The sequence below is a fragment of the Sciurus carolinensis genome, chromosome 10 (assembly GCF_902686445.1).
Source record: "Sciurus carolinensis chromosome 10, mSciCar1.2, whole genome shotgun sequence".
Classification (NCBI taxonomy): domain Eukaryota; kingdom Metazoa; phylum Chordata; class Mammalia; order Rodentia; family Sciuridae; genus Sciurus; species Sciurus carolinensis.
The window spans coordinates 67,172,079-67,182,473 of NC_062222.1; the positions used below are offsets into that span (position 1 = coordinate 67,172,079).

Consider the following 10,395-nt stretch of genomic DNA (forward strand, 5'->3'; position numbering starts at 1 on the left):
GCAAGTACCATACATAAGTCAAAGAATTATTAAGCTTGAACTGATTTAACTGTCATCAACTTACAAGAAAATTTCTGCATATTAGTGAATAATAAGTACTAGTGAACAAGAGGGAAATGGGCAATACTGTCAACAATACATGAGAAGCTCGATGTGCCAATACCAATATGTGCATGACAGCATCCTTTCTTCCCTTTCTGTGAGAGTGACAGATAGGTGAACCTCTTGGGATGTGAGGAAGTGGGCCCAGGATGTCCCCATGCTTGGAAGGGGCTACTTTAGAGGGACAACTGCAGAACAAAGAGCAGACTCCTGAGCCTTCTAGGAATTGAGCTTTAGCAGAGAACCGAGGTAAGTCGGTATACCAATACTCCTCTCTTCTCCATATCTGATCACCCTCAACGTCTGATTGAATTCTTCATTCCCCACCTTTCTCAGGTAATGGCTGATCACTCTGGCCCATATTTAGCAAGGATTCTGTTGGTGGGTTTATCCAGAATCTCTTTTGCCTCTGATGTTTCCTCTTAATAACTTTCCAATACTCCCTGCTCCCTCTCTGCTACTGGGCTAAAAATACCCACTTGCCCATACTGCATTCGGAATCCAACCCAATTTTTGTCCCCATTCCTACTGTGATGGTCCTGAAAAAAAGTCTACTTACCCTGCTTTAATAAGTATTGTCGAATAATTTTTTCTTTTACAGCAGGAATTAGGTCAGTGGGAAGGAAACAGTAGGCCTTTTTGGACACCAAAACTGACTTGATGAAGCCAGGTGCTGTGGCATTCGCTGGTAATCCCAGCAACTTGGGAGGCTCAGGCAGGAGAATCTTGAGTTCAAAACCAGCCTCAGCAATTTAGTGAGGTCTCGCAATTTAGAGACACCCTGTCTCAAAAGCAAAACAAAACAAAACAAAATTGACTTGATGAGGTTCAAGTACCAGTGTTTGTAGGAAATGACAGTTCTGAAGAAATCAAAGACCGTATTGTGAAATTCAAGTCTGTAAAGTGTCTCCCATCTAAGCTGTGGTCCACATGGCACTCAGAGTTATTTTAAAATTTTAATGAATCTTGTTATTCTCTTGATTACAACCCCTACTTCCCACCATAAGCTCCCTATCAATAATCTTGTTCCTGGCCACAACTTTCCTTCTTCATTTGATGGCAAACTCAGGGAACTGGCTTCACTCAGCTTCTGGAATGTTCTGAGCACTTTCTTGTCTCAGATCCTTCAGTTACATAGTTCTCTTTTCATCTGACTGACTCCCACTTTTGCTTCAGGCTCCAGAGAGGCCTTCCCTATAGAGGAACACTCTTATTGAAGAATTCCCAGTTATGTTCTTTCATAAATTTTGTTTGTAATTAATTAAATTACTAAAAAATCATTTGAATAAAAAAATGAATAATTCAAGAGAGAGATGATTAGGGTTTAAATAGGGACAAGAGTAATTCCTCTGTTAGTCTTTTGTTGCCATGACCAAACTACTTGACAAGAACAACATAGAAGAGGAAAGGTTTATTTTGGCTAATGGTTTCAGATGACTCAGTCCATGGTTGACTGACTCCAAGGTAAAAATATCATGGTGAAAGTACATGGAGGAGGAGGGTCAGTTAGTTCATTGCAGCCAGGAAGCAAAGAGAGAGAAAAAGAAACAGAAAGGGTTTAGGAACAGATACAGTATCTCCAAAGACCCCCAGTGACTTACTTCCTTCACAATGTCCCATATGCCCCTACAGTTTCCACTTGTTAGTCCAGGCAAATTATTAATCCATCAAATGGATTAATCCATTGATGGAGTTACAACCCTCACAATGTATTCATTTTACTTCTGAACACTGCTGCACTGAGCTTTTGGGGGAACATTCCAGATTTAAATGTAAGTGATGCATGAAAAAAAGACAGATTTTAAAGGTGCTACCTTTGAGGAGGTATAAGGATGCTAGAAGGTGGTTAAGGGAAGGCATCTCTGATGCCGCTCACGCTTGGGTGAGGTGTTCATTGCGGGTGATGGTAACACTCATCCCAGTAGAGAAGTGTGACTGAAGCATGTTTGGAGGGTGAGGTGACGAGACAGATTTAGGAGTGTTGGGTTTCTGTGCCTGTGAGACAGCCCACTGGGATGTCCAGTAGAATCTGGCACAAGGTGTGTGGCTCATGAGAGAGGTCTGGAACTGGGGAGAGATACTTGGGAGTCACCACATAACAGTACTAGTTGAAGTTTTGCTATGGAAAAGATCATCCAAGAGAAAGCCAAATATCCTGTCCCAGAGAATACTCTGCCTACACATTTCCTAAAGAAGAAAATAAGCTGAAAAGGACCAGGAAGAACACAGGAAGAAAGGGAGTTACAGAAGCCAAAAAAGGAGATTTCTACTGTGTCAAATGCCATACTGTGTCAAACACCAGAAAGGCCAAAATGAGCCCACAGAATGTATCAATGAAGAGATCCCCAGCGGGCTGGAGTTGCGGCTCAGTGGTAGAGTGCTTGCTGAGTGTCTAGCACATGTGAGGCACTGGGTTCAAGCCTTAGCACCACAGGAAAATAAATAAAATAAAGTTAAAAAAATACTCTAGGGCTTTCTTAAAAAAAAAAAAAAAAGCGAGAGAGAGAGAGAGAGAGAGAGAGAGAGAGAGAGAGAGAATCTCCCCAGTAACCTCAGTGAGGGACTTAAAGTGTAGAGGAGAGACTGCAGGATTAAGAGAAGAGTTCATGAAACAAAGTTATTAAGGTCCTCATAGGCTGTGGTACCACTCATGATAGAGAATGTGCAAGGTGGAGGTCCTGGGTTCTATCCCCAGCACTGCCAACGACAATAAGAATAAAAAAATAAAAGCAATTAAAAACTAATGGTATGAGTCAGCATACTGATGCTTGTAATCTTCAGAATGGATAGTGACTAGGGTGAGCTTGAGGGAACCTTGGGGAATTGTTATACACTGAAAACAAATCTGGGTGGTGGATGAACAGGTGAGTTCACTTTGTACATCAAGCTGTCCAGTTAGATTTTCTGTACTTTTTTTGGTATGTATAATACAAAGTGAACCTTCAATAAAAGCAGTACTTTGCAGTGTAAAGTGAATTCTATGAACCAAGGTGGCTCTGCCCCAGCATACAGGCTCTAAACACTCCACCACTGACCTACCCACGCACACACATCTTGCTGTCCTTTGTGTTAATCACAGATCCATTTTCTGTTTATTTTCTCTATTTGTAAAAAAGGAGGGAGTTTTTGGTTCATCCTGTGTGCTCCAGTATGGTCTTCCGGGTGTCCTGGCTCCTTGAGAGAGCGGAGGTGCCCACCGTGGTCATCCTGGGCAAGACGGCAGCGCCACGCCTTTCGCCTTCTGCCCCTTCGCTGACCCGGGGACCCCAATCTCGAGGACTGGGCGGTAGCCGGCGTCCTGGACCCGCAACCCCAATCCTGCACCGCGAAGCCACGTCCACGCTGCCTCCTGGCCTCCCCACTTGCTGCCCGCAGCCTTGAGCCGGGTGGTCTGCAACGTCCCAGGCTCCACTGGTGGTGAGTTCCCAGCCCCAGGGCAGTGGGAGCGGAGGGGTCTTCCCTGTCGCCTGAAGATCTGCCTCGGGGCGGCTGATGTCCTGGATCCCCGCGAACCTGTCCCCAGAGCGCAGGAGGGAGGGTGAGTCCCGCACCCCCCACTGAGGTAAGAAGGCGCGGGCTGGTGGGGCCCTGGAAAGAAGCCAGGGGAGCTGGGCAGGGGTCCAGGATTTCCCAGCTCTGGACAAAACTGGGCGCATGGGGACGCACCTGTAGTCCCGGCTACTCGGGAGGCTGAGAAGGGAGGATCACTTGAACCCAGGATAGGGAGGTCAGCCTGCACAACATGGCGAGAGACCCCTTCTGAAGAAGGAGGAGGAAGGGGAAGAGGAGACAGAGGAGGGGAGGGGAGAAGAGAGGGATGTGATGGCATCCTGTAGGTGCTTTCATAACCTTTCTGTGAATAGTTGAGTTTTCATAATTAACTGTAAAAATTAAACATTGTGTTATAATAAATATTTAAAATAATACCAAAAATTTCCAATAATTCTGCAATCTAGAAAAATATAAGGTCAAATATTAAATTGTGAACTTAACAGTTTATATATATATATATATATGCAATGTTGCCTTTCTTTCTTTCTTTTTTTTTTTTTTTAATAGGCAAGAGATTTATTGGATCACAGCATGAAAGTCAGGCAGAAAGGTCAGGAACATGGGCACAAACCTCCCCCAGCCCTTCATCCCTACCAGGATCCAGAGTGACCAGCCTGCTGCTACCAGGAACTGAAGTCCCCAAACCTTGGCTGGGCTTTTTCTTGGATGTGGGGCAGCTGTACTGGTTGATGGTTTTTCCTTGGAGGCTCGTTTTGTGGTAGCTGGATTGATGTACTTGCCAAGCCCCTGGCGGTATGTCTGGGGCCCTGGCTCCCAGTCTGAGCCTGGCTGGACTTCACGTTGGCCTCTGGGGCCACTTCAAGCTGTGTCTTCTTCCACTCCTGTGCAATCTGGGCATCTGCTTCCTCATAGGGGTCTACAAACACTGTGGTGGCATCAGTGTGGACCTCCTCCTTAGGGCGGTCAGTTTTGGGGTCACTCTCCACATTCTCCATGGCTGTCAGTGTGTGAAAGCCCCCAACAACCCTTCCAAAGATGGTGTGCTTCTTGTCCAGGTAAGCACAGGAACGGAATGTGATAAAGCACCGAGACCTGTTGGTGTTTGGCCCCGAGTTGGCCATGCTGAGTATGCCTCGGCCTGTGTGAGAGAGGCTGGGCTGGAACTCATCTCTGAAGGGCTTTCCCCAGTACGACTCACCCCTGTGCCTGTGCCTGTAGGGTCTGCCCCTTGGATCACAAAGTTCCTGATGGACCTGTGAAAGATGGTGCCGTCATAATAGCATTTCTTGCAGAGCTTGATGAAGTTTTCGCAGGTTTTTGGTGTCAGGTGGCAGTGCAGTTCAGATTGAGATCACCTTTGTTGCTGTGCAACTGCACAGAGCCCTTCTTTCCAAACTGGTGGCGCAGCACATCTTCATCACTGGCAGTGTGTCGTCTCCGGCACTGTGGCAGTGGAGGTGAAGGAAGCGCTGACCTTCCCCGTGGAGTAGTGGGCAGCATTTAGCTGGTCCACTTTCTTCTCAGGGGCCTTCATGGTGGCTGCCAAGATTTCATCTCCTTTGAACTCCTTGTACAACTCCTGGAGTGTCTCTCGGGTCTCAGTATTTGTTTTTTCTTTCTTTCTTTCTTTCTTTTTTTTTCTTATTCTTATATTGGGTTTTTATTTTGGTAGCCACAGATTGTTTGGCATCATTTTGAAAGCATGGGTTTCCCCCAGTAAATATTTTTTTTAAATTTATTTTTATTGTAAACAAATGGGATACATGTTGTTTCTGTTTGTACATGGAGTAACAGCATACCATTTGCATAATCATACATTTACATAGGGTAATGATGTTTGATTCATTCTGTTATTTTTTCCTCCCCCCCACCCCTCCCACCCCTCTTTTCCCTCTATACAGTCCCTCCTTCCTCCGTTCTTACCCCCCTCCCACCCCCCATTATGTGTCATCATCCGCTTATCAGTGAGATCATTTGTCCTTTGGTTTTTTGAGATTGGCTTATCTCACTTAGCATGATATTCTCCAATTTCATCCATTTGCCTGCAAATGCCATAATTTTATTATTCTTTATATATGAGTAATATTCCATTGTATATATATACCACAGTTTCTTTATCCATTCATCAATTGAAGGACATCTAGGTTGGTTCCACAGTCTGGCTATTGTGAATTGAGCAGCTATGAACATTGATGTTGTGTTTTTCAAATAATAAGATGGGTCCTTTTTGGCCTTCTCCTCATCTGGATCTGTTATTGTCATGTTATCCTTAACATGAAAGAAGTTGGAGATATTCAACTTGTCCAAATTGGTGAGGTCCTGGAGGGTGATGATGTCCTGCTGCGAGAAGGGTTCATCAGTCAGCAGGTCCCGAAAGTTCTTGGCCTTGATGTTTAGCTGCTCCCCTGCCTTGTAGGCATAGACATGCCAGTCCTGATGGCCCAATGTGGGTGTTATTGGTGAATACAGTGAACAGCCCGGGCAGCGATACTTCTCTTCACTCTTCTTGGTAAAGTTCAGCTTGATCAGGGACAAGTTTCTCTCCATTGCTGGGGTTAGTCCCATACTTCTTAAGCCATGAAACAATATTCAGCAAGTCAACGACAACACCTTGTGGGGTGCACACTGGGTAGACAAAGGGCTGCAGAGAAAGACTGCAGTGGTCAAAAGGTAAATGACGAAAATTTGTTTGTGGGATATCTGGCTTCTTGCCACCATAAAAGTGAGCATATTCAGCACAGGTAACATACATCTTGTCCTCCGGGTGCTGTCGTTCCCCATTGCAGAGGCGGCAGCAGCAGAAACAACTTGCACGGAAAAGCAACCACCTACAACTCAGACTCGCGAGCTTCCATGGAGTTTCTTCACCCTTGCCTTGCTTTCTTACCTAATATGTAGACATGTAAAAGTTCATTTCTCTTTAAGAAAAATATACAGATTCATGCAAACAAATGTTTATTTGGTTTCTTTCCTTTTCCTTTTTTTTTTTTTTTTTTAAGTATTGAGGATTGAAGCAGGGTCTCACATATGATAGGCAAGTGTATCAGCTACGCTTATTTTAGTTTGAGACAGGATTTCCATAAGTTTCCCAGATTGGCCTAGAACTTGGATGTCTTGCTAATGCTTCTTGAGTAGCTGGGATTACAGGCATGTGCACCATGCTTCCCAATTGGGCATCTTTGTTTCAGGCCCTGGGTGTTTCGCAGGAATTCCCTCAGGATATGTTCTTTTACATAAGGTATGCTGAAATACGTGCACATGCAAAGCTATTTCTGTGTAGATGTTCAGAGACGGGTTTGCTGAGGGTGAGGACAATGATGCCTACCCTTACCCAGCGTGCTTACCCAGGCATCGGAGATCGAGCTCTGAAGGCATGGATCTAATTTAATTTAGGATTGCACAGGACATATATAGACACTTTATCCAATCAGGTTAACACGCTTGTTAAGGTATAACAGAGTCAGCCTATAGGTGAACTATATGTCGAGGGTCCAGGTAGTGTAAGCAAACCAAGAATGCCTAAGCAATTCTGCCCAGCAACAGGTCTGAGACAAAGGACTGGGGGAATGGCAAGCTCCTGCACATAGCATGAGGCAAGGCAGCACGGGCGAGCTCACATCACAGCTTTCTGTGATGCATGTCAGAACGAGGCCTCCCCTCAGCTCAAACTCAGCCTCAACAGCTGCAAAGACCTTCATTCCATGGTGAGTCTTTACCATTGCTTCAGTTTCTCTGTTCAGACTGTTTGGCTTACTTAGACCATGGTGTCAGCTACTATTGTCAGATAAGCTTGAGGAATGTTCCCTACATTTCTGCGTTTATTGTCATTAAGCATCCATGAAGTATTTGAAATGAGTATAAGTGTAGTAAATGGAAAACAAAATATAGCCTAGAGTAGAAACTGCCTTGAAGGAGCACATTGGAATGGATATGTGCTGACCCAAGGGCTCCCAGCACTTAATAAAGGAGAACAAAAGAAAATGATTATCACACAGTTCAGTGAAGATAAAGGGGAAAACATGCCAGCTCTCCTGAGAAACTTTCCCTGGCATTTACTTTTGAGGCAAATGTCTGCATGTGTGTCACAGGGGATGCAGAGGAGACTGAGGAATGGCAATGGAAGCACCCTCAGTGCGATCCATAACGCTTGCAATGGTACATGTTCTAAGGGTACTTCTTCCTAAGGAGAATTGTTGCCGGTGTGATTTTTCTTGCCCTACACATCACAGGATCCACTTGGATGCTAAGACCTTCTGGCCCCATGTGCTGTGGTTTGATGGGATCTTATCTGGGAATAAATTTAGATTTTATAGATGGCAAATGGACTTTATGTTCATTACTCTGAAAATACTTCTTTTGAGAGTTTTTTAAAGTTAATTTTTATTTGCCCCTCAATAATTAAATCTCTATCTATAGATAGATACAGATGTTTCATGTGTGACATTTAATACATGTTTAGACTGTATAATGATCAGATCAGGGTAGGGGACATATCTGTCACCTCAGACATTTTTGATAGAGTTTTGGCAGTGGTTAATTATATCAAGGGGGAAGTTTACAGTGTTTTGCTTTCTGGGGTAAGAAGTTTGGATTGAAATGTTTTAGTGAAAATTATAGAACCTGAATGGCCACCCTCTCTTTATTTATACGTTATATAAGACTATAGGAAACTAAATTTTTTCCATTTAAAAAAAAAAAAAAGCAATGACAGCTTACCCCAGGACGTGAAGCAAAATTGATACTCTAGATGATTTTGGTCTCATAGTTTTTTTCTTTCCATTAATGTCTTTATTGAGATATTATTTCCATAACATACGACTCACCAACTTAAAGCACACACAGTTCTGATTATCATAGTCTTGCCTGCTATCCCAGCTATGCTGAGGCTGAGGCAAGGGAACACAAGTTGGAGATCAGCCTGGGTAACTAAGTGAGATACTGTTTCAAAAATAAAATAAAAAGGGTTGGGGATGTAGCTTATTGCTGGAGTGCTTGTGTAGCATGTATGAGGCCCTGAGTTTAATCCCCAGTACTGAAAATAAAGAGAGAGAGAAAGGAAGGAAGCAAGGAAATTAGGGTGAGAGGGTGGGGAGGGAGCGGGAGAGGGAGAAGGAGAGGCACCCAAATTTGTCCTAGCCTCATCCAGGAGGTCAGTTCCTTCTGCTTCTTGTCTCACTCTGACCCACCTTACTTGTGTTCTAGGGTGGAGAAGAGAAGGGATGGAAAGGCCAAAAGGGACAACAGAATCCTTAGAAGGAGAAGAAAGCATTTCACTTTATTGGATCATCCCATTAGTTTGGAATGATTTCAGAGAAGATCTTCAGATCATTAGAATAAAGGGAAATGGCCCTTGATGTTCAATTGGGTGCTTACTGTGTAAAAGTGTGTTTTTCAACCACATCATGCTCATACTAAGCTCCCAGGTAGGTATTTTAGTCTTACATTTGTATATTAAGAAGTTGAGAATTGCCAGGGTCACTCAAAGTTGAGAAAAAGTAGGGCCCAGGGGGTGTAGCTCAGTGGTAAACATGTGCTTAGTATGTGTGAGCCTTGGGCTTGATCCCCAGTGTGTACACACACACACACACACACACACACACACACACATACACACATAATCTGGGACAAAGCCTTCTAGATATGAGTTTTAGTCTCACAGATGAGGAAGGTGAGTGTTCAAATGAGACAAAAGACTAGTGAACTTTACTGAAGTTCACCATGTCTGTCCATCACCCTTGTTCTTTTCTTTTTTTCCCTCGTCTTTTTGGCAGCCTGCCTTCCTGCCTGCCCACTGCACTCCTTCCTTCTTTCCCTCTCTTCTTCCTCTCCCCTAACTGGGTAGTGTGTTTGTATCTCTCCTGCTTGTTCATGGAGCAGCTCAGGCTGAAGGCCAGCAGGGAGCAGGGAGGAGTGTGTTAGCACAAAATACCGGGCAGGACGCAAATCTCACGCGTCATCTCAGCTCTTTATTCAGGGGTATGAAATGGTGCCCGTGGACCCACTCTCCTGGTGGAAAATGAGCCACTGAACAAAGAAAGGGACTGGTTTCTATAGGTTATTTTGAGGGATAGTCTAGTGAACATGTATCAGTTTGCTTGGACGCTGAAGCGAGCAGCACCGCAGCGCTTCTTTGTCTTGAAGGGCAGCTAGATTTCTCTGAGTTGCCAATCAGAGGACGACGAGACGTACGGGATTGGCAACTCAGAGAAATCTAGCTGCCCTTCAAGACAAAGAAGCGCTGCGGTGCTGCTCGCTTCAGCTGGCGTAGTCGGCAGGATTCCTGGACGAACATCGCGGGACCGTGGATTGGTAAGAAAATCCCTTAGCCTTAACAGGATATATCTCCCACAGGCCAGTCAGCATATATGTATATATATAATAATTCATATATAGTTATATTTATTATCTTGAGTTGATTTACACCCATATTAATATATATATGTTTATTTAATATGTAAACTGAGGCACTTGGCTAACTGAGGTCAGTCTCTAGTACCTCTGAAACTCCAAAAGGCACGACCGGGGGAACCTGGTTTAAGACCGGCATTGGTCAGTGATCCTTGACTGAAACTCCGAAAGGCACGACCGGATACGTCTGGTTTAAGACCGGCATGGGGGCGTGACACCCGCGCTTCCCACGGTAGCGGACGTCAAGGGGAGTCTGGCAAAGGTAGCGGATGAGGGGAGACACACGACCCTAACCGCCAAGTGCACAGTAAATTCTGCTCCAATTCATTTACCTCAAGCCTCAAACAAATCAACTCAGATAATAATTACAGT

The 10,395-nt window shown here is 44.4% G+C and overlaps 1 pseudogene; it reads right to left on the reverse strand.

Annotated features, from left to right (window-relative positions):
- Positions 1–4,274: 4,274 nt before the first annotated feature.
- LOC124994214 (RING-type E3 ubiquitin-protein ligase PPIL2-like) lies at positions 4,275–9,907 on the reverse strand (annotated as a pseudogene).
- Positions 9,908–10,395: the final 488 nt, after the last annotated feature.